General features: G+C 41.3%; 1 long non-coding RNA gene across 1 annotated transcript; it reads right to left on the bottom strand.

Annotated features, from left to right (window-relative positions):
* Positions 1–403: 403 nt before the first annotated feature.
* On the bottom strand, positions 404–20,851 carry LOC144322360 (uncharacterized). Its single transcript, XR_013388023.1, has 4 exons — positions 20,359–20,851; positions 18,984–19,083; positions 7,602–7,696; positions 404–1,825 (listed from the first exon to the last, which is right to left on the bottom strand). It is a non-coding gene; the product is annotated as an uncharacterized LOC144322360 (long non-coding RNA).
* Between the last annotated feature and the right edge of the window lie 519 nt (positions 20,852–21,370).

Below are 21,370 nucleotides of genomic sequence, written 5' to 3'. Positions count from 1 at the left end.
AAGAGTCAGTCTTCCCTGGTTTATGAAATTCCTGGGGTGGGGATTCATGACAGTTAAGTTCTTTTTTGGGGAGACCTGTATTTAGAGAAGGAAATTAAGAGAACAGTCTCCCTGCATTTCTATCTTTCAAGTGTCTACAGCTCAAAACAATCATTACACCAAACCAGCATATTTTGGGGTAGCATCTCCTGAACTCCTGTAATCATATTTTGGCATGGCACATTCTGCTACCCTTCATTTCCCACCTTTGAAAATTCTTCAAGAAGTTCCACAATCTAGAAGCTGAGTCGATAGATCTCACTGAATCAATCTCTTAGTCTGAGAATAGGTCAGTTCAGTTAAACAACTGTGTTTCATTTCAGGAAGTAGTATTTTTTTTTAATTTTTATTTATTTATGATAGTCACAGAGAGAGAGAGAGGCAGAGACACAGGCAGAGGGAGAAGCAGGCTCCATGCACCGGGAGCCCGACGTGGGATTCGATCCCGGGTCTCCAGGATCGCGCCCCGGGCCAAAGGCAGGCGCCAAACCGCTGCGCCACCCAGGGATCCCCAGGAAGTAGTAATGTAGGTGGGTCCCACCCAAAGTTACAAGTAAGCAGATATTTGAGAGGTGGCAATTCTTTGGAAACAAAACAAATACAAAAGTTAATGATTGGGACAGACTATAAATCTATTTCTGAGTCCAGAGGACAGCCAATGGAGATTTCTAGGTATCAGGCTAGAAGCATCTTTCACAGTTTGAACGTCTCTGATTATGTTTTTGGGTGTTCCATTGTGCTGAGTGGCCCACACAGCAACAGACACGAAGGCTGCCCATGTTAAGCTGTGGTAATTTCTGTGAAGTTGATATCAAGTGGTCCAGCTTCAACTTCCAGGGCTTTGGGAAAACAGAAGTTTTTGTTCTTACTGATTCCAAGTCAGAAGGATGAAAGAATCAGAAGTATTAGTTTGGAGAGTTTAGCCAGATATTTGAGGAAATTAGAAGAATTCAAGATCCAATCCAGCTTGCAAGTAGGTAACAAAACCTCAAAGACAATGAATAGGACTAAAATCTGATATCGACAAGTGTGTGTTTTAGTTTTCAATAGTTTCTAGTAAAATAATTTTCTTCTCTACAATCATGCCTATTTCTAGCAAGATAATCACAGTAAGACTAATTTGTTAGCAAAATAAATCTAGTCTCATTAAATTTGGCCAGACTATTTATGTAAGTGCAGCAAAACAGCAATTGACCATATAGGCTTGTTTAAAATTTGCTTTGATGGAACTTTCATAAGGAATCTCAGAATGGACTTTTAAAAAAGTCTCTCAAGGCTATGAAGCCACACCAATGACTCTTTGTCAGACTTCAAATAAATATCTACATATTTGGATGAATTCTTCTCTGTTTGAGGTCCCAAAAATATCCTGAGGAGACTGAGTCTGCCAGGACTCACCTGGTAAGATAGGAAACCCTGAAAGCAAGGTATCAGGTGTTTTCTCAAAAGGGGGCTTGATAACCATTGGCCCCTTAAAATCAACCTTATTTCCTTGAAGCTGTCTAGTTATATCTTATTCTGTGCCCATCGCTCAAATATGACATTCCAGTCAAAGTCTTGGTAAAATAACCAGTATTTCCAATTGTGTCTTGTTACAAAATTCTTATTGAACTTATGCAAATAGGTATATTGTCATGAAAATAAGAATACTCAAGAGTTTCTGAATTCTGGCAGGATCAGGTAGGGAAAAAAGATGCCTGCTTCAATTCTTTTTATATAGGTATATTTTGCCAACTTGCAGCCAGTCACAATCACTTAAGAAAAAGGAGGAAAGGTCTCCTTAAATCTGGAAAACAAAACATTAAAGAACCAGTGATGTTTCAAACAAAAAGTCATAAAAATTATAATCATCTTCATCAGTTTATTCACCCCCATGTAGTTAATTCTTGTTTTGCTTGATTCTAAGTTAGCAGTTTTATGAATTGTTTTGTTTTTTAATTAGAGTTCTGGAAATTCTTACCCAGGTCAATGGTATGACCTTAAAATTATGAGAAGCCTGCAATCTAGAGAACCTGTCAGAGTCCTTTGCATGAATTGGTCTGAAGATAAAGCACTTTTGGATTATAACTGCTTGCAAAAGCTTTTGGAAAAATATCAGAGTAAAATAATAACCGACTGACAAAGAGCTTAAAAATGGTCATGATTAAAGATCTCATGATAGTTCATTTAAACACAGTTGACAAGGAAATATGATGATCTCTATAGCATACAATGTTTTAAGATGATAACTGGAGTTGTGACTGATGACAATAAACTAGGATGTATCAGATTCTAGGAATTTCATACAATTTCTAGAACACACATATTAATAACATATGCCCATACGCATATAACCTAAGAAGGTTACACATGACTTATTTGACAATGTTCCCATGTAATTTAACATGTCAGATAAACTTAGTCTCTCTTTTTTTTTTTTTTTTTTTAATTTTTATTTATTTATGATAGTCACAGAGAGAGAGAGAGAGGCAGAGACACAGGCAGAGGGAGAAGCAGGCTCCATGCACCGGGAGCCCGACGTGGGATTCGATCCCGGGTCTCCAGGATCGCGCCCTGGGCCAAAGGCAGGCGCCAAACCGCTGCGCCACCCAGGGATCCCTCTCTTTTTAAAAGGAGAGAGAACAAATCTTTCGAGATGTTCCAGAAATCTTGCAGAATAATTAAATGATAATTAAAGTGATAATTAGAGATTTAGACAAAATGACTATTAAGGATTTCAAAGGCAAATATAGAAAATAATATAGTTTTAAGAATCTTAGCTTTTTTAATAGAGAACTATTAAAAACTTTTTTTTATTATTAAAAACTTTTAATAGAGTTTTCTTAAGTAATCAAAGACCTCATAAAGATAACATGAAGCATGGGAAATTATTTTGATTAAACACAGAATCTTTGTTTTCTAGACAGATTATTTAAGAGGTAAAGAAAACCTTTCACAATCTCTTATCAAGAGCAGACCAATAAAACACGACCACTCTCTTACATCATGTACAAAATGTAATTAAGGGGCGCCTAGGTGGCTCAGTCGGTTAAGTGTCTGCCTTTAGCTCAGGTCATGATCCCAGAGTCCTGGGAGTATCAGGCTCCCTGTTCAGCAGGGAGTCGCTTTTCCCCTCTCCCTCTGCCCCTTTCTCTGTCTTGCGTGCTCTCTCTCTAATAAATAAATAAAATCTTTAAAAATTAAAAAAATTCTTAAAATGAGATAAAAATGGATTAAAGACTTGAATGCAAGATCTGAAGACCTGAAGCCATAAAACTCCTAGAAGAAAACATAAGCAGGTAAAAAAAAATTAAAAAAAGGAAAATATAAGCAGTAAGTTCCCTGACATTGGTCTTTGTGATGATTTTTTTTTTTAATTTGACCCCAGAAGCAGAGGAAACAAAAGCATGAATAAACAAATGGGACTAGAGTAAACTAAAAAGCCTCTGCACAGCAAAGGGAACCACCAACAAATTGAAAATGCAACCTACTGAATGGGAGAAATATTTGCAAATCATATATCTGATAAGGGGTAAATATCCAAAATATACAAAGAACTCCTACAACTCAACACTAAAAATACCCAAACGATCCAATAAAAAATAGGCAGAGATTCTGAATAGACATTTTTCCAAAGAAGAAATACAGATGGCCAACAGGTACATGAAAAGGTGTTCAATATCACTAATTAGGGAAATTTAAATCAAAACCACAAGATAATATATAATATATATATTATATATTATGTATAATATAATAGCTCTTAACCAAAAACCAAAGAAACAGCAAGTGTCGGCAAGGATGTGAGGAAAGCTAGCCCTCGTGCACATTGGTGGGAATATACACTAGTACAGCCACTATGGAAGAGAGTATGGAGGTTCTTCAAAAAATTAAAAATAGAACTACTATATGATCTAGCAATTCCACTTCTGGGTATTTATCCAAAGGAAACAGAAACACCAATTCAAAAAGTTATACACACCTCCACATTCACTGAAATATTTACAATAGCCAAGACATAAAAGCAACCTAAGTGTCCCCTGATGGATGAATGCATAAAGAATATGTGGTATATATATATTCAATGGAATATAATTTGCCCATAAAAAGAAAGAGATCTTGCTATTTGCAACATCATGGATGGACCTTGAGGGCATTATTGAATGAAACAAGTCAGACAGAGAAAGACAAATGCCATATGATCTCACTTACATGTGGAATCTAAAAAATGAAAAACAAACCCCCCGCCAAGCTCATTCATACAGAGAACATAGTTTAGTGGTTGCCAGAGGAGGTGGAAGGTGAGTGAAATAAATCTTACAAATTCTCATTACAAAAGGAAAAAAAAATGTAACTGTGGTTATGGATGTTAGCCAGACTTACTGTGGTAATAATTTCTCAATACAGACATATATCAAATCACTATGTTGCATATCTGAAACTAACATCATGTTATATGTCAATTACACCTCAATTTTTAAAAAAGAGCACACCAATAAGCTGAGAACTTTTTCCTTTTAACAGATGAAAGAAAATTAAATTTTAGTTTTGCATAGGCACACTCTTGATACTAAAGCTTATTTCTAAAACTGTTTCAACAAATTTATTCTATTTTGGCCAGTTTGACCACATGAAATGAGACTCTGTCTCACTCTCACTCTTTCTCTCTCCAACTTTCTTTCTTTCTTTTTTTTTTTAAAGATTATTTATTTATTTATTCATGAAAGACACAAAAAGAAGCAGAGACATAAGCAGAGGGAGGAGAATAGAAGCAGACTTCATGCAGGAGCCCAATGTGGGACTCGATCCGGGAACTCAGGGAACACATCCTGAGCGGAAGGAAAATGCTCATCTCCTGAACCACCCAGGTGTCCCTCTTTCCAACTTTCTATATCCATCTAGTTTTTGTCCTTTCTTCTCTCGCTCTCTTTTTTTTTTAATTCTCTCTTTCGTTCTGGAATAACCAGTTAGTCTATGTTAGGACAAAATTACTATTTTTCCCTTAACAAAAATATATCTCTATAACTCACACTTTTTTTTTTAAACCAAAAACACACTCTACTTTCCTTATATATTTTGCAGGTAGAGCTTTTTTCTACTAGTTTTAATTAAACATTAATTAGAATTCTGAACTCTTAGAAACCTTAGTTTCTAGTGTACACAGAAGTAAGCCATGTGAACTGTCACACCTATATTCTGTAGATGTCAAAATAGCTTTTGTTCCTCTGTAATGAGAGGGTAAAATTAGGTAAACTTAGATTTATATTTAGCAATTAATGTTTCAGTACATTATCTTATTTGGAAATGATCTAGGTATTCAGTGACTATCTGCCATTTAATTTAACTTAATATAACTTTAAGGTTTCAAGTTATCGAAACGATTTTGGAAATGTTTTTAAGCAGGCATATTTTATAGAACATAATCACTGTGGAAAAAATCATTTACAAACTTCTTTCCCACCTATGTTTAGTTGATTCATGTTTTTTTAACAATTATGTTTAGATCAGTCATGAAAATTTCATAAGACATTAGACAAAGTTAGGCATCATTTTTTTAAAAAGATTTTATCTATTTACTTGACAGAGAGAGAGCACAAGCATGGGGAGCAGCAGGCAGAGGGAGGGAGAAGCAGGCTCCCCACTGAACAGGAAGCTCAAGGCAGGGCTCCATCCCAGGCCCCTGGGATCATGATGGAGCCCAAGAGAGACACTTAACCGACTAAGTCACCTAGGTGTCCCAAAATTAGGCATCATTTTAAGTTACTATTCTTCTTGGCAGATGTTTGACTAGTAGATCCAGCTAGAATAAATGTTGTGTGTCTGCATTATTTATAATGCTGACAGTATTTTTTTTTTTTTTTAGAGTTTATTTACTTATTCATGAGAGACACACAGAGAGAGGCAAAGACATAGGCAGAGGGAGAAGCAGGCTCCCTGGGGGAGCCCAATGTGAGACTCCATCCCTGGACTCAGGATTATGCCCTGGGCTGAAGGCAGATGCTCAACTGCTGAGCTACCCAGGTGCCCAATGCTGACATGCTGATTATTTTTCTTTTAATTTTTTTTTTTTTTTTTTTTTTTTACTAAACCAATGATATTCTTTCTTACCAAAGACTACTCAAGGGGTGCCTGGGTGGCTCTGTCGGTTAAGCGTCTGACTTAGGTTCAGGTCATGATCTCAGGGTCCTGGAATGGAACCTCACCTTGGGCTCCCTGCTCAGTGGAGAGCCTGCTTCTCCCTCTCCCTCTGCCCCTCCCCCCTCACTTGTGCTCTATCTCCCTTCTCCCCCTATCTCAAATAAATAAATAAATAAATAAAATCTTTAAAAAAAGGAAGACTACTCAAGTCACATGAACTTGAAAAATATTTGCGTTAGTTTCTATATTGCTCTGAAAGAATATTTAATTTATATAAGCACTTACCTTTAAGCCAATTAAACAGAGCTCTTTCACAATTTTGACAATATCACCCAGAGGTAGAAAAATACTATGTGTGTGTGTGTGTGTGTGTGTGTGTGTATATATATGTATATATATATATATATATATAGGAATCATATATATCTATATATATGATTGGCCGAAGAAGCCCATCAAGTTCCAAATTATCCTAGTAAAATTGTGCCAACATGAAAGAAGTAGATAGAGTTGGTGGAGCATGTACTTGGCAGGGGTTTGAGAAGAGGGTTTCAGTGGACTGAGAAGTCCCTATAGGAGGAACAGGATCAAGGAAAAACAGAACACAGAGACTTTAAAAACAAAACAAAACCAAATAAAACCCTCTCAGGCTCTGAATATCAGCTTCTAATTAGGCCAATTTTCCTACCGAACAGCTCTTTTAAAAATCCTTTTTGATATCTTATTATCAGCTGGAACAAACAGTAACTATTTCTGGCAGTATTAAACTTCTTTTTTAAATTACTTTTTTCCTGAGGTGCCTGACTGGCTCAGTTGGTTGAGCATCTGACTTTTGGTTTTAGCTCGGCTCTGTGGTCTCAGGGTTGTGGAATCAAGCCCAGTGTTAGGCTCCCCACTCAGCAGGGGAGTCTGCTTGGGATTCTCTCTCTCCCTCTCCCTCAGCCCCTTCCCCTCTTCTCTCTAAAATAAATGAATAAATCTTTTAAAAAGAAACAAGTAAATTATTTCCCCCTTTTTCTTTTAAACTCAAGGTATACTTGTAAGTGGCTCAAACCCAAAACTAATAAACCTTTTGTGACTTAACGTGAGTGCAAGTTGGGTATCTCTAAAGAGGGTGCAAAAGATGCAATCCTGCCAATAGCTGGAACTACTTACTTGCACACACAAGCACCAAAAACCTGTGTGCCAAGCCAAGTTCTCAGGACGTAAAACAAGACAAACAGGAAAGAAATAGCTAGCTGTTCCTGGGAGGGAAAGGATAAATAACCCAGGGGTATTCCCAAAACCAAATTCCTAAAAGTTACAGTTCAAATAATTCATTCTTATAGATATTTCTCTCCTGCTAATCTGAATTTGAAGATGAAAGGACAACATGAAATTTTAGCCTCCTCTTAATTAGTCGCTACAAACAGAGATCCAGGAGAGCTGATTTTAATAACTCTTACCCGTCTGCCAGGTTTCACAGGATTCCATATGGGTAGGGTTTCAGTGATCCTGTCCTCATAATTTTCTCTCTGTCCTTCTGAGTCGGCTGAGACTCCTGCAATAAAGCACAGGTTAATAAGAGAAAAGCAAACAGAAGTTTACTAACATATATATCCCATACATACAGGGGAGATACCCTGGAAAAATTAATGATCCCCCCAAAGTGAGAATTAAATATGATCTTAATAGGAAAATGGGAGGGGAAGATGTAGGGCTTGGAGAATAAATGATTTGGGGGAAAGTTGAATTGGCCCCTGGAAAGATAGGAGATATAATAGTTTGTAATAAAGTTTGTCTGGGTGTGGTGTGGATTTCCAGGCTGCTGCCTTGTGAGGACAGTCAATCCTCCCTGGTTGATGAAACTCCCTGGGAGGGGATTTATGACAGCTGAGATCCTCTTGGAGGATGTAGGCAGATAAGAGTAATTCAGGGACACCTGGGTGGCTCAGCAGTTGGGCGCCTGCCTTCAGTTCCGGTCGTGATCCTGGGATCCGGAATCGAGTCCAGCATCTGGCTCCCTGCATGGACCCTGCTTCTCCCTCTGCCTGTGTCTCTGCCTCTCTCTCTCTCAGTCTGTGTCTCTTATGAATAAGTAAATAAATCTTTAAAAAAAGGAGTAATTCAGAAAAAGCTATTCCCTGCATTTGCTGCTTTTCAAGTGCCTACAGCTTAAAATAATCAATATACCAAAGCAGCCTAATTTGGGGTGTCATGTCTTGAACTCCTACAGTCATATTTTGAGGTGGCATATTCTGCTACCCTTCAGTCTCCACTTTTTAAAAAAATATTATTTATTTATTTATTCATGAGAGACACAGATTGAGAAGCAGAGAGAGACCCAGGCAGAGGGAGAAGCAGGCTCCCCGAGGGGGAGCCCGACGTGGGACTCGACCCCAGGACCCCAGGATCATGCATCTGCCCAACCACTGAGCCACACAGGCGTCCCTCCACTTTTTTTTTTTTTTAATATTTTATTTATTTATTTTACAGGGAGAGAGCAAGGGAGTACAAGCAGGGGGAACAGCAAATGGAGAGTGAAAATCAGGCTCCCCACTGAGCAGGGAGCCCAATGTGGAGCTCAGTCCCAGGACCCTGGGACCATGACCTGAGCCAAAGGCAGACGCTTAACCAACTGAGCCACGCAGGTGCCCCAGCTTCTACCTTAAGTGAAGAGGAAGGATTCTGAGATTGTGAGAAATACATATTGCTCTGCCCTAGGTTAAAGTGGCTGGAAAGTACATTTTATAATCGGCTCCAAAGCACCATCAAAAGATTCTAGATAACGGGTTCAGGCAGGACTACCGCCACACGCTCCAGCATGGCCACAGACAGGTTCCTGGCTCCCAAGGAGGTGCTCTCTCTGAAGATCAGCACTTGCAGAAGCCAAAGAGGAACTGAACTGCCTCCTGAAATTTTGGACTCTAGGTGCCTCATCCTAGTCCTGGCCCCACCGAGACTTAAGCTGGGGGTCCCACTGACTCATGTGGAGAAGCAGAAATTCATACCTGATATAAAATAAAGTTTCCTTTAGGAGAGTGTGTTTGTTTCCCTCAGGGTTGCCATAACAGTGTATCACAAAGTGGGTGGCTTAAAGCAACAGAAATTTATTCTCTCATAGTTCTGGAGGCTAGAAGTTTGAAATCAAGATGACAGCAGGGTTGTTTCCCTCTGAGGACTCTGAGAGAAAATCTGTTCCATGGCCCTCTCCTAGTTTCCCATGAGAGCTAGCAATCCTGCCATTCCTTGGCTTATAGATGCATCACTGGTCTCTGTCTTCACAGGGCATTCTCTCTGTGTCTTTCTAAATTTTTTTTTTTTTTTTTTTTTTTTTTTTTTGTGATAGTCACAGAGAGAGAGAGAGAGAGAGAGAGAGAGAGAGGCAGAGACACAGGCAGAGGGAGAAGCAGGCTCCATGCACGGGGAGCCTGACGTGGGATTCGATCTGGGGTCTCCAGGATCGCGCCCCGGGCCAAAGGCAGGCGCCAAACCGCTGCGCCACTCAGGGATCCCTCTCTGTGTCTTTCTGTCTTCACATGGCTGTCTTCTTCTTCTTCTTTTTTTAAAGATTTTATTTATTCACTCATGAGAGACAGAGAGAGAGGGAGAAACACAGGCAGAGGGAGAAGCAGGCTCCATGCAGGGAGCCCAATGTGGGACTTGATCCCGGGACTCTGGGATCACGCCCTGGGCTGAAGGCAGACATTCAACTGCTGAGCCAGCCATCCAGGCGACCTGGCTGTCTTCTTTATACGGAATCAGATTAGAAGTCAGTCCTACCTCAGTATGACCTTATGTTGGCCAGTGACATCTGCGGTGACCCTATTTCCTAATAAGCTCACATTCTGAGATACTTGGGGTTAGGACTAACTTTCAGGGGAAGGGGAGACATAATTCAACCCATAACAGGGTAGAGAAAAATTGTATTTTCTATCAATTTTGAGAGCTGCTTTGCTGTAATTACCCTCATTTTTGTTTAAAGCGGGGTAACAAGTTGGTGACACAGGGCCAAATTTGGCTCCTAAACTTGTTTGTTAGGTCAGGATCCAAATCATTCCCTAATGTCGTGCCCTGGCCACTTCACAAGTAGCCCTTATAGACATTTGCATAAGTGACTCTTAGTTTAGAACTTGCTTTCTGGGGATCCCTGGGTGGCTCAGCAGTTTGGCGCCTGCCTTTGGCCCAGGGCGAGATCCTGGAGTCCCGGAATCGAGTCCCGCATGGCGCTCCCTGCAGGGAGCCTCCTTCCCTTCTGCCTGTGTCTCTCTCTCTCTCTTTCTCTCTCTCTCTCTCTGTGTACTCATGAATAAATAAATAAAATCTTGAAAAAAAAACCAAACAAACAAAACTTGCTTTCTCAGAGAGTCTCACTGGTAAAAAAAATCTTAGCCACAAGAATTACCCTAAGAAGCAATGTGTTCCCATTTCACTGACCAGGAAACAGAGGCTCAGAAAGTAAAGATGCTCTGTCTGGATCACACAGAAAAGAGTGGATGCATGTCTCCATCCGCTAACCTGGGCTTGCATACCCTCAGGCCCACATCTCCATGACCCGACTGCTGCACAGCTTCAGTGAGCTCCCAGCGCTCTCCTTCCTCCCATTTCCCCAGCGAGATTTTCACAGTAGTAAATGGCTACTAGCATGTTGAGTCTCAGCGACTTTTTAAAACCAGACACATTCCCAAGGGAAAACCTTTGTGGCTGTTTCTCCCAGAGAGAAGAAAGTATAATGTGCTGGGTTAAGGGCAGTCTGGTTTTGAGCTTGGGAATCTTTCCTTCTGCGAGTGTGCAAGAAAAGAGAATGAAAGGCACAAGATGTAGAACCACCTTGATTAAGGGTTGAGCCCCTTCTCACCTGGCCTCCTTGTTTGGAGAAGTTCCCTTCCTAGAGGACAAGCAATTCTTAGACTTCCTTTTTGGTCTTTTAAGAACAGGATACAAAAAAAAAAAAAAAAAGAAGAAGAAGAAGAACTGGATACATGTTTCAGATCCTGTTCCTGGAAAAGTGCACTTACAAATTTTAGAGAATGGAACAGAATTGCTTGACATTTCCTTTATACCTGGTATCCTGATATTTCATCATAATTAATCCAGTGTTCTCTTTGACAGCCATGTAATTAATCCAAGCATAGGCTTTTTTTTTGGTGGGGGGCAGGGGTCAGTTATTCTTCTTGGTACTCAGCGGGCCATTTCTGTGTGAAAGTTAATGACTTTCTTCTTTACTCCTAAGAAATAGGCCATAATTTATTTATTTTTTTCCCCTCCATTCCCTCTGTTCTTTTATTCTGGAATGCCTATTAAATAGGATGACAGAACTTTTGGATCCTTTGTTTATGCTTCCTAACTTCTTTTTCCCCTATGCCAACATGAAGTATTTTTTATTAAGTGACTAATAAAAATAATAAAATGAAGTCCTTTAAGTCCCTTTAAGACTTGGGTCTGCTGGGATCCCTGGGTGGTGCAGTGGTTTAGCGCCTGCCTTTGGCCCAGGGCACGCTCCTGGAGACCCCGGATCGAATCCCACATTGGGCTCTCGGTGCATGGAGCCTGCTTCTCCCTCTGCCTATGTCTCTGCCTCTCTCTCTCTCTCTCTGTGTGACTATCATAAATAAATAAAAATTTAAAAAAATGTTTTTAAAAAAAAAAGACTTGGGTCTGCTGTGTGCACAGCAGGTGCTAAATAAATGTGCCTCCTTTTCTTCACTCTCAGCACCCAAACAACTAGATCAACAATGATAACTAGCATTTATTGGCTGCTTATTATGTACAAGACAATGGGCAAAGTACTTGCCACATGGCTCCATTGAATTCCCACAACAGCCCTATGAAGTTGGTACAATTACTGCCTTCATGAGGCAGGGAAGTGAGAGCCATAGGGCAGAGGTTGGCAAACTCTAGTCAATGGGCCAAACCTGTCACTGCCTCGAATTTCTCTGTTACATCTCCTATTTGTCTTTCTCTGAACTGCGTTTCAGGAGAATTTCTCCACTTGACCTTTCAACTCTGTTTTGACTCTTCATTGATATTTATTTCGTGATTTGGCCCGTTGAATTTTTATTTGGAAAAACATATTCCCTTTTTTTAAAAAAATATTTTATTTATTTATTTATGAGAGACACAGTGAGAGAGGCAGAGACACAGGCAGAGGGTAAAGCAGACTCCATGCAGGGAGCCTGATGTGGAACTTGATCCCAGGACTCCAGGATCATGCTTGGGTCAAAGGCAGGCGCTAAACCGCTAAGCCATCCAGGCATCCCTGGAAAAACATATTCCTAAAGTTCCAAAATCGCCAGTTAATTCTTTTTAATCGATGAAATATCCTTTCACATTTCTTGTGAAGACATTATTTACACTTAATCTGAAGCCTTTGTTCTTCACTAGTTATTAACTCTGCTTCTTGGATGTTAGTTTTTCTGATGATAGATTTTGAGGGCCCTGTTTCACTGTTCTGACTTTTCTCAAATGCTTAGTAATTCTAGATACATGTTCATTTTTAAAGTGTGCATTCTTGTGCTTGTCTGTCCTGTTTACAGAGCCTGCACGTAGTAACTTCATGGAGGAGTGGAATGTGCTGGTTGGTTGGAGATGTGGGGGTATATGAAAGGAAGAAGAGGACTAGTTTTCTCTTTTGAGTGCAGCAATTTTCTTCCCCTTTTGGGCATTAGTTGTTGTCTGGGGCAAAGCTTTGCCTCTGGCCCAAGAGCCCACAATTACTAGTTTGGTCTGGGGAGAAACCCTCTTGCAGCTGCCTGAGTAGTACAAATGTGAGGAGAAGGGATTAACCGCATCAGATACTTCAAATGCATTTTCCCAATTAACCACTCCAAGGAATTTCCCGGGGCCTCTTTCCTTGTACCTATTAAGTCTGAAATTGCAGTTCTTTGTTAACATTTCTACTTTCATGCCAGTCTTCTTGTGCATGAATATATATTATATATATATATATATATGTAATTTTTTAAACCAATCTTTTATTATCTGCCCTTGGTGTTAAACTTAGAATGGTCTTCCGTATTTCCTCTCCCTTCCAAAATTATAAATATTCATCTATTTTCTTCTTTTACTATTTTTGTGATTTCATGTTTTACATTCAAATCTTTCAGCCATCTGGAATTTATTCTAATGTCAGCCATGACTTGGAACTCTAAACTTAAATTTTTTCCTAATGGTGAGCCAGTTGTACCCACCATGCTTTCCATGTGTGGGCTTTTAAAAGGCAGCTCAGCCCCCAGAGCTCCATAAAAGCCTAGGAGTTAAGAATAGAAAAGCTAGGACTATAACTCAGTCAGATCCTAATCTCTGTTCCATTACTGCTCACGATGGGACTCTGGCAGAGCCGGGTTCTCCCTAGGGGAAAGCTCTGACCGATGATGTAAGGCTGGGAGGGTTGAGGCAGTAAGGGGACTTATGGAGAGTCCTCTGGTGTTTAATACTTGCTGTGCTCCTGCCACTGGGCATGGCTTCATGGGAAACAGCTGCTCAGCCTTGCAAGAAACTCCAAGGGTTCCAAGTTCTACTCTTTAACTGCCTATTCTTTCTTTAACACCCATGTCCTCTTCCTATAGATCACTCCAAGTCCAGCTCATGCTACTCCTCTGTGAAGCCTGCCCTGCTATGCCCACTAAGGCTTAGCTGCTCTCCTAGTTCCCACTGCATTTCACGTGGCTTTCTAGTGTAATTTTTGTTGTTGACATATCTGTTGTGGATGAATAAATTAGTTAACAAACGAACTGAATCACTAAGCATGAAGGATGATATCTGCCAGGTGTAGGGAGAAAAGGAAAACCCCCAAAGGATATGGACTTGCTGCTGACCGTGTAGACATGTTCATCTGCAACGTCTCTTGAGGCCCAGGTGTTCAGTGTTCATGGCACAGTGGTTGGCGCCCCAGAGCAGCTGTGACTTTGATGCGGTGCCTGAAGCTAGAGTCTTTTTCTTTTCTTTTCTTTTCTTTTCTTTGCTTTTCTTTTCTTTGCTTTGCTTTTTTTCTTTTTTCCCTTTCCTTTCCTTTCCTTTCCTTTCCTTTCCTTTCCTTTCCTTTCCTTTCCTTTCCTTTCCTTTCCTTTCCTTTCCTTTCCTTTCCTTTCTTTCTTTCTTTCTTTCTTTCTTTCTTTCTTTCTTTCTTTCTTTCTTTCTTTCTTTCTTTCTTTCTTTCTTTCTTTCTTTCTTTCTTTTCTTTCTTTTTTTTTCCAAGTGTTAGGACCTAAAGATACCAGGGAGAGTCAACTTTGTCTCTTTCCTCAGGGAGCTGATAACTTGATGAAGTATAAGTGCATAGTCAGAATCTTGAAAGAAACTTTAGGAAGGGAAGAATCAGACATATCAAAACCCTCAAAGAGAACAAGTAATGTAGATGAGTTGGAGAACACTTGCTTGTCTATAAAATATGCGCACCAGCTTGAACCAGCATTTCCTGTGTGCTGAATATGTGTCAGGCTCTAAACTCTTTTTTTCCCTAAACTCTTAATACACATATCTCATTTGTTCCTCATGAAAACCAGGTGGCACTATCAGTTCCATTTTGTAGATGAGCAAAGTGCTCTCAGAGAGGTAAAATGATTTACCAACGGTCACAACGAGGAAGCCACAATCTGAAGCCCAGGTGAGGGAGGGCTCAGCTTCAGAGAAGAGAACTTAATCTTTGGTCATCTGAACTACTTCTCCCTCTCCTTTTACTTGGAACTACCCTGTGGGGTTGAATAGAATTTTCTTTTGTTTTTCTGGGCCTTTGCTTCTGTGGTAGAGATAAGTAAGTAGAGATAAACTCCACCCTTTCTGGTTTCTCTAGGCCTGGCACACAAGGCCTGGCTAAATAATGCAGGAAGAAGACCAACATTTTCAAACACGATATGTCCATCTCAGAGCTTGCACTGTTCAAAATTTATCCCTCTGACTTCTCACCTGAAGATTATGTGAGACATAGCCAAGAACCATGAAAACACTCATTCCTTTGACTTATCTTTTGCACTGTCGCCTTGGGAATTATCTTTTTTTTTTTTTTCAAAAGATAGTTTACAGTCTGAGAATTGTTTAAGAGAATTTCTTAAAATACATGTAACGTGGGCAGCCCAGGTGGCTCAGCGGGTGAGCCAAGGTGAGGGTGGGTCACCTTCAGCCCAGGGCCTGATCCTGGAGACCTGGGAATCAAGTCCCACGTTGGGCTCCCTGCCTGCATCTCCCTCTGCCTGTGTCTCTGCCCCCCGCCCCCCCATGTCTCTCATGAATAAATAAATAAATAACCTTAAAAAAAATACATGTAACATGAAATTTATCATCTCAACTACTTTCAAGTGTTTAGGTCAGTATTGTTTAGTACATTCACGGTGTTGTGCAATATACAAAATAAACTTTTTCATCTTGCAAAACTGAAACTCTATTCCCATTAGACAACTCCCCATTCCCCACTCATCCTCTTTCCCCTGGAAGTGACAATTCCACTTTTTGTTTCTATTAATTTGACTACTCTGGACACCTCATGCAAGCGAATCATACAGTATTTGTCTTTTTAAGACTGGCTTATTTCACTTAGTGTAATATTCTCAATGTTAATTGGTTTGTAGCATGTGTCAGAATTTCCTTCCTTTTTAACATGGAAAAATATTCCATCCAGATATTGTTTTTTGGCTTTTTTGTTTAATTTTCAACTTTTCTATTGCTTTACAGTTTCTGTTTTTGCTATTACTTCCTAGTTTTAGTGCATTGTGAACAGACTGTTATCTGTATTCATTCTACTTTTTGGAATGTATTGAGGTTTTTTTATTTTTTTATTTTTTTATTTTTTTTTATGGCCTTACATGTGGTTATTTGTTAATGACCCATGGATACTTAACAAAGTACAAATTCTAGGTTTTCAAGGTATGGAGTTTGATAGTCTTTAATTCAATGTATTACTAATTTAACAAATCAAGTCCTCTATACCCTTACTTTTTGTATAGCTTATTGATCAGTCATGGGCTAAGAGAGGTGAATTAAATTTTCTACTGTTACTGTATTTATGTCCACTTCTCCATGCATTTCCAGTTGTTTTTGTTTTATGAACTCTGATGTTATTTTGTGCATAAATATTTATGACATATCTTCATTGTTGCTCTCTGCCTTTATCATTTTAATATTTTTGCCTCTATTTTTTGATTTTCTGTGAATTCAACTGTGTCTAATATTAATACCAAAACCCTTGTTTTTTGTTCTTGTATTTGCATGTATGGTATTTGTTCTTGTGTTCTATTTTTTCCCACTCTTTTACTTTCAGTATTTCTGAGGAACACTATTTTAGATGTATCTCTTGCACGTAGCACTGGTTGGGTTTTATTTTGTGACTCCATGAGCCAAAGAGTGAGGTAATCAGGTCAAAGTTAAAGAAAGCTTCTATAGCTCTTGACCCCCATGGTGAAATAAATTGTTTTTCACTGGATAGACCACTTTATGCTGTCACCAGTCATTTAGAAGCAAACCATCTCCCCACCATTGCCAGCATGGCTATTATACTGCTGCTTAAATTTTTAATAGGTGAAAATGGGACCTCATTGTTCTCTCTTTTGTTTTTCTTGGCTTTATCTAATTCTACTTTAAGTAAATAAAGATGGAAGGAAAAAGAAGTCAAAATGAGGGGTGCCTAGTTGGCTCAGTCAGTGGAATGTGTGGCTCTCGATCTTGGGGTTGTGAGTTCAAGCCCCAAATTGGGTGTAGTGATTGCTTAAAAAAAATTTTTTTTTAAGTGAAAATGAAACATTCCTTTTTCAGATATCTCCAGTGAGATTAAAATGGGTGATGGTGTTTGTTATTCTAGATTCCCATGTCATTGGACCAATCACTCCTCACAGGCTCCTCAGCTCAGGCCTTAATTTTTCCCAGGAGAAATTGTCAAGGTTCCTTCCTCACAGCCCAGTACCTTGCTTTCTTTCCTTCTGTAGTAATAGGCAGCATAATATGATAGGAAGATACAGGGTCTGGAGCTAGGTGAAATGGATTTAAATCCCAGCTCCATCCCTATTTACTAACTGTGTGATCTATGACAGTTACTTACCCTCTCCGTGCCTTGGTTCCCTGAGGTAATAATTCTCAAGGGTAATAATGTCTACCACAGTGACACCTATTGGGGTTGTTGTGCAGAAGAGTTAACTTATGCAGACTCAGACAGGATTTTTTTTTTTTTAAGTAATCTCTACACCTAATGTGAGGCTCGAAATCACAACCCTGAGATGGAGTCACATGTTCTACCAACTGATCCAGCCAGGTGCCCAGGGTTGTTGTTGTTGTTATTATTATTATTATTATTAGTTCCACCTCTGTGAAATATTTCTTTTCCATTTCAACGATGAGGTTTTGGTGGAAGATTTTTCCTTTTAGGATGACCCTGCTTCCTTAGTTGCTGCATTAGGTCTTAGGCCAGGAGCAGGTTCCTGACATAAGCCTATCAGAGTCCTTTCCTGGGATCTCGGAAATTGGGACACAAGAAAGAAAGCTTTTAGCGATTCTCTGGTGGGGAGCTCTCAGATGTGAGACCCAGGTTGCTGGCAGGCTGATAGCCATGGTTCCAGCCTGTGGAGGAAGCCAGGTTAAAAATAAGGCTGACTGACATGTGGAGAGAAGTAGACATTAGAGATGGAAAGAGTCTGGCATCATTGGAATCCTTCACTCTAGTGCTCCCCAGATGCACCTTACAAGCTTCCTGTTCTCCCCAGGCTTGCTTGCATTAAACTTCTGCCACTTGCAACAAAAAAAGCTAATTTAATACACTTCCTACGGCACCTTAGGGCAGTATAGATTGTGTGGTCTTCCATTTGTCTGTCCACCTCTCTTTAAAAAGCCAAAACCTGGGATCCCTGGGTGGCGCAGCGGTTTGGCGCCTGCCTTTGGCCCAGGGCGCGGTCCTGGAGACCCGGGATCGAATCCCACGTCGGGCTCCCGGCATGGAGCCTGCTTCTCCCTCTGCCTGTGTCTCTGCCTCTCTCTCTCTCACTGTGTGCCTATCATAAATAAATAAAAGTTTAAAAAAAAAAAAAAAAAAAAAAAAAAAAGCCAAAACCTCTTGTAAGCCTGAGACACACACACACACACACACACACACACACACAGCAATTCCCAGCTTCTTGGAGTCAGCTGTGACTCCTTCCTTGCCCGTGCTGCCTGCACATGCTTCTCCTCCACACATCAAAAGACAGCTGTACTGATGTCTAGGCCGAAGGAACTGTTGCTAAACAGGATGTGATCCTGGAAATTCGTGCCCTTCTCTGTATGCCCCTTGTCCTGTTTTTTTTTTTTTTTTTTTCCACTGCCCTAGTAATTCACAAATATATAATGAACACCTGCCAAGAACCATGTCAGGCCTGGGGTCCCAGAGAGACAGCAAATGGTTCCTGATGTCAAGGATCCTGCATCTTGTAGGGCTGTCAGGCTGTCAAAAGACGGCTCTGAGAGAGACAGTAGGGTGAGTGTTAAACAGATGCTTTTGCCAAGTGCTGCAAGAGCTCACAGGAGGCTCCAGTACTGGTTGCCTAGGACAGTTGTCTGGCTGGTCTACACCCGCCCCTAGCTCCTCCCCATCCCAGTCCACCCTGTCCTCTGCTGCCAGACTGTCTTTCTGAACACAGCTCAGTTGTGTAAGCCTCTGCCTCTGCCCCCTGCAGGCCTAAACCCACGTTCCTAAACTTGGCAAGATCCTAAACCAGATATTCTGCAACCTACTTTCTCAGGCACATTGTCCACTGTTCCCTATTCACAAACCTTACCCATAAGCCTTGCAGCCCATTCAGCTTCATTGTACACATTCAGTGTCTCTCCACCACCATGTGTCTCCTCACTCTGTTCCTTCTGTTTCTATCCCTGGAGGTCTCAATTGTATATACCTTCCAAGGGGTGATGGCAAATGCCTTTCTTCTCTCATGTGCCTCTTCTGATCATCTCGCTGTGTTGCTGTGTGAGAAGGATTCTGTGGATATGCCTGGGCTTAGTGAAAGAATAAAGGAATTAGTAAGCAAAATCTTCGACAGTCACCACATTGAGTGAATGTTGCCAGGAGGGACAGGGAATGGGGATAAACAGCACACTAGGGGTGCGTTTGCAGACTTCATTCCAGGTCAAGGTCTAATGCATCTCCCCCATCCCCATGAAGACTTCCTTGCTCCTCCTTTAATTTTCCAAGTAAAATTTACCTCTTTTTTTCCCTGAATATTTATAACCTTCTCTCTACACTTCTGTGATAGTATAGATTGCTCCCTACCTTTTATGGGTACATCTGTTCTGTTGTCCTATTTTGTTTTCTATTTGAAGAGACAGATGGTGTCCTACAGATTATGATACAGGTAGGGATTCAAAACACATTAACAGAATGAATGAAATCACGTGGAACACCAAGATGAGTGTACACCTACAGAACAGTCTCAAGGGGCCTTTTCTGATAAGCTGACTTAGCAGACTCTTAGGATGGGTGTTATTGTGGCCAAGTTCCCTGCGGGAACTTATTTCCTGCATTGTTACTTCTGTCTGACCTGTCATTTGCTATCATCTTGTGAGTCTGTGACCACTGAAGTCAGACCTCCCAGCCTCGCTTTTTCAGTAAACCATTTTGTAGACAGAGGGGAAGGGCAGAGGGAGGGCGGAGAGAGAATCTTAAGCAGGCTCCATGCCCAAGGCAGAGCCTCAGGTGGGGCTCCGTCTCACCACCCTGAGATCATGAGCTGAAATCAAGAGTTGGATGCTTAACTGATTGAGCCACCCAGATGCCCCCTCAATAAACCATTTTGATACCTCCTTGGTGGCCAGTTTGGTGCTCATTGTTAGAGGCCCATGGATAGTGTCTTGCCTCCTGTCTGATCACTGCCTTGGGGAGAGGGAGGTGGAGGCAAAGACTGAGAGCCAAGTCATAGGATAGGACAGAGCAGTGAGAGCAGTGGTGTGCACCCTGAGAGAAGAGCAGGAGACTGTTGAGGGAGAACAGCAGAAGGTTGCTGGAGGAGTGGAGAGGGTGGTGGTAGAGGTTGTTGACACACCCACTCACACCTTCCAAATTCCCTTTGTCTACACTCCTCAGCAGCTTATAACTATGTCACCTGATTGCTGCAAGCTGTCCTCCCAGTTCCAGGACCCAAAAGGATGACGTTAGTAAATATTTAAACAGCCTTAGTATATCCTAACAACCCCTCTATATGGCCCCATCGCCCACAAACCTCAAGAGCACAGCACTAATTACCCTTCTAGACCTGGGATCCTCATGCTACCCACCGGACTTCCTTCAGTCTCTTCTGCAGTTCACTTCAGTGCACTGCACTTCAGTGCAGTCTCAGCTGCAGTTCACTTCTGGGACTCTGGGCCAGGCTCCTGAGCTGCACAGGGGGCCCTGGTTTTCTTGTCCCCAGTCACACAGGTGACTACCATGGGCATCTGTGATGACCCCAAATTATTACAGGGGCTCCAGAACAATTGGCAGATTTGCTGAAGTTGCTCTACTCTTCTGTCCCTCTGGGTGTCTGGTCCCACCAGGGGCACCTCCCTCCCCCTCCTACCAATTCCTCCTCTCCCCACCGGCAAACATGTTTAGGCTGCAGACGAGCTGCAGAGCTGTCGAACCCTCTTGGCAGGAGAACGGCTGGCTCCAGAATGCTGGCTGGAGGGGACTGCAGAGGCTCACATTTCTTCAGCTCGTGCCAAACATTATTCAGACGTAGCTTTTCAGACAGACACAAATTGCTCATCCAATAAACACAGAAGGGCTAATCCCAGGACATTTATCACAGTGAGGAAAGATGAGAGAAAGGACAGTCACAAGAGGCCTTTGAGAGCTGGCCTGGCGTGGCTGGCCTGAGGGGAGGTAGTGAGACCTCCATGCACTCCTGGGGTTTTCTCCTTTTTTTTTTTTTAAGACTTTATTTATTTATTCATGAGACACACACACACAGAGGGGGAGAGAGAGAGAGAGAGAGAGAGAGAGAGGCAGAGACACGGGCAGAGGGAGAAGCAGGCTCCATGCAGGGAGCCCAACGTGGGACTTGATTCTGGGTCTCCTGGATCACACCCTGGGCTGAAGGCGGCGCTAAACCACTGAGCCACGTGGGCTGCCCCGGGGGTTTTCTCCTTAAAGGGCCTGAAACCCAGCACCAGGGCTTTGGGATTTGCTTTCATTATGACATACAAAGCCTGTATTGGGGCGTACACTTCCCGTGGTGAACAGGGGGAGGAAATCAACATGGGTCAGGTGCCTTTGTGGGCAGACAGACCTTACCTCCAGTTGTCAATG

The sequence above is a fragment of the Canis aureus genome, chromosome 10 (assembly GCF_053574225.1).
Source record: "Canis aureus isolate CA01 chromosome 10, VMU_Caureus_v.1.0, whole genome shotgun sequence".
Taxonomy (NCBI): Eukaryota; Metazoa; Chordata; class Mammalia; order Carnivora; family Canidae; genus Canis; species Canis aureus.
The sequence above is the reverse complement of the archived record's forward strand: the minus strand, read 5'-3'. Positions and strand labels throughout refer to the sequence as shown.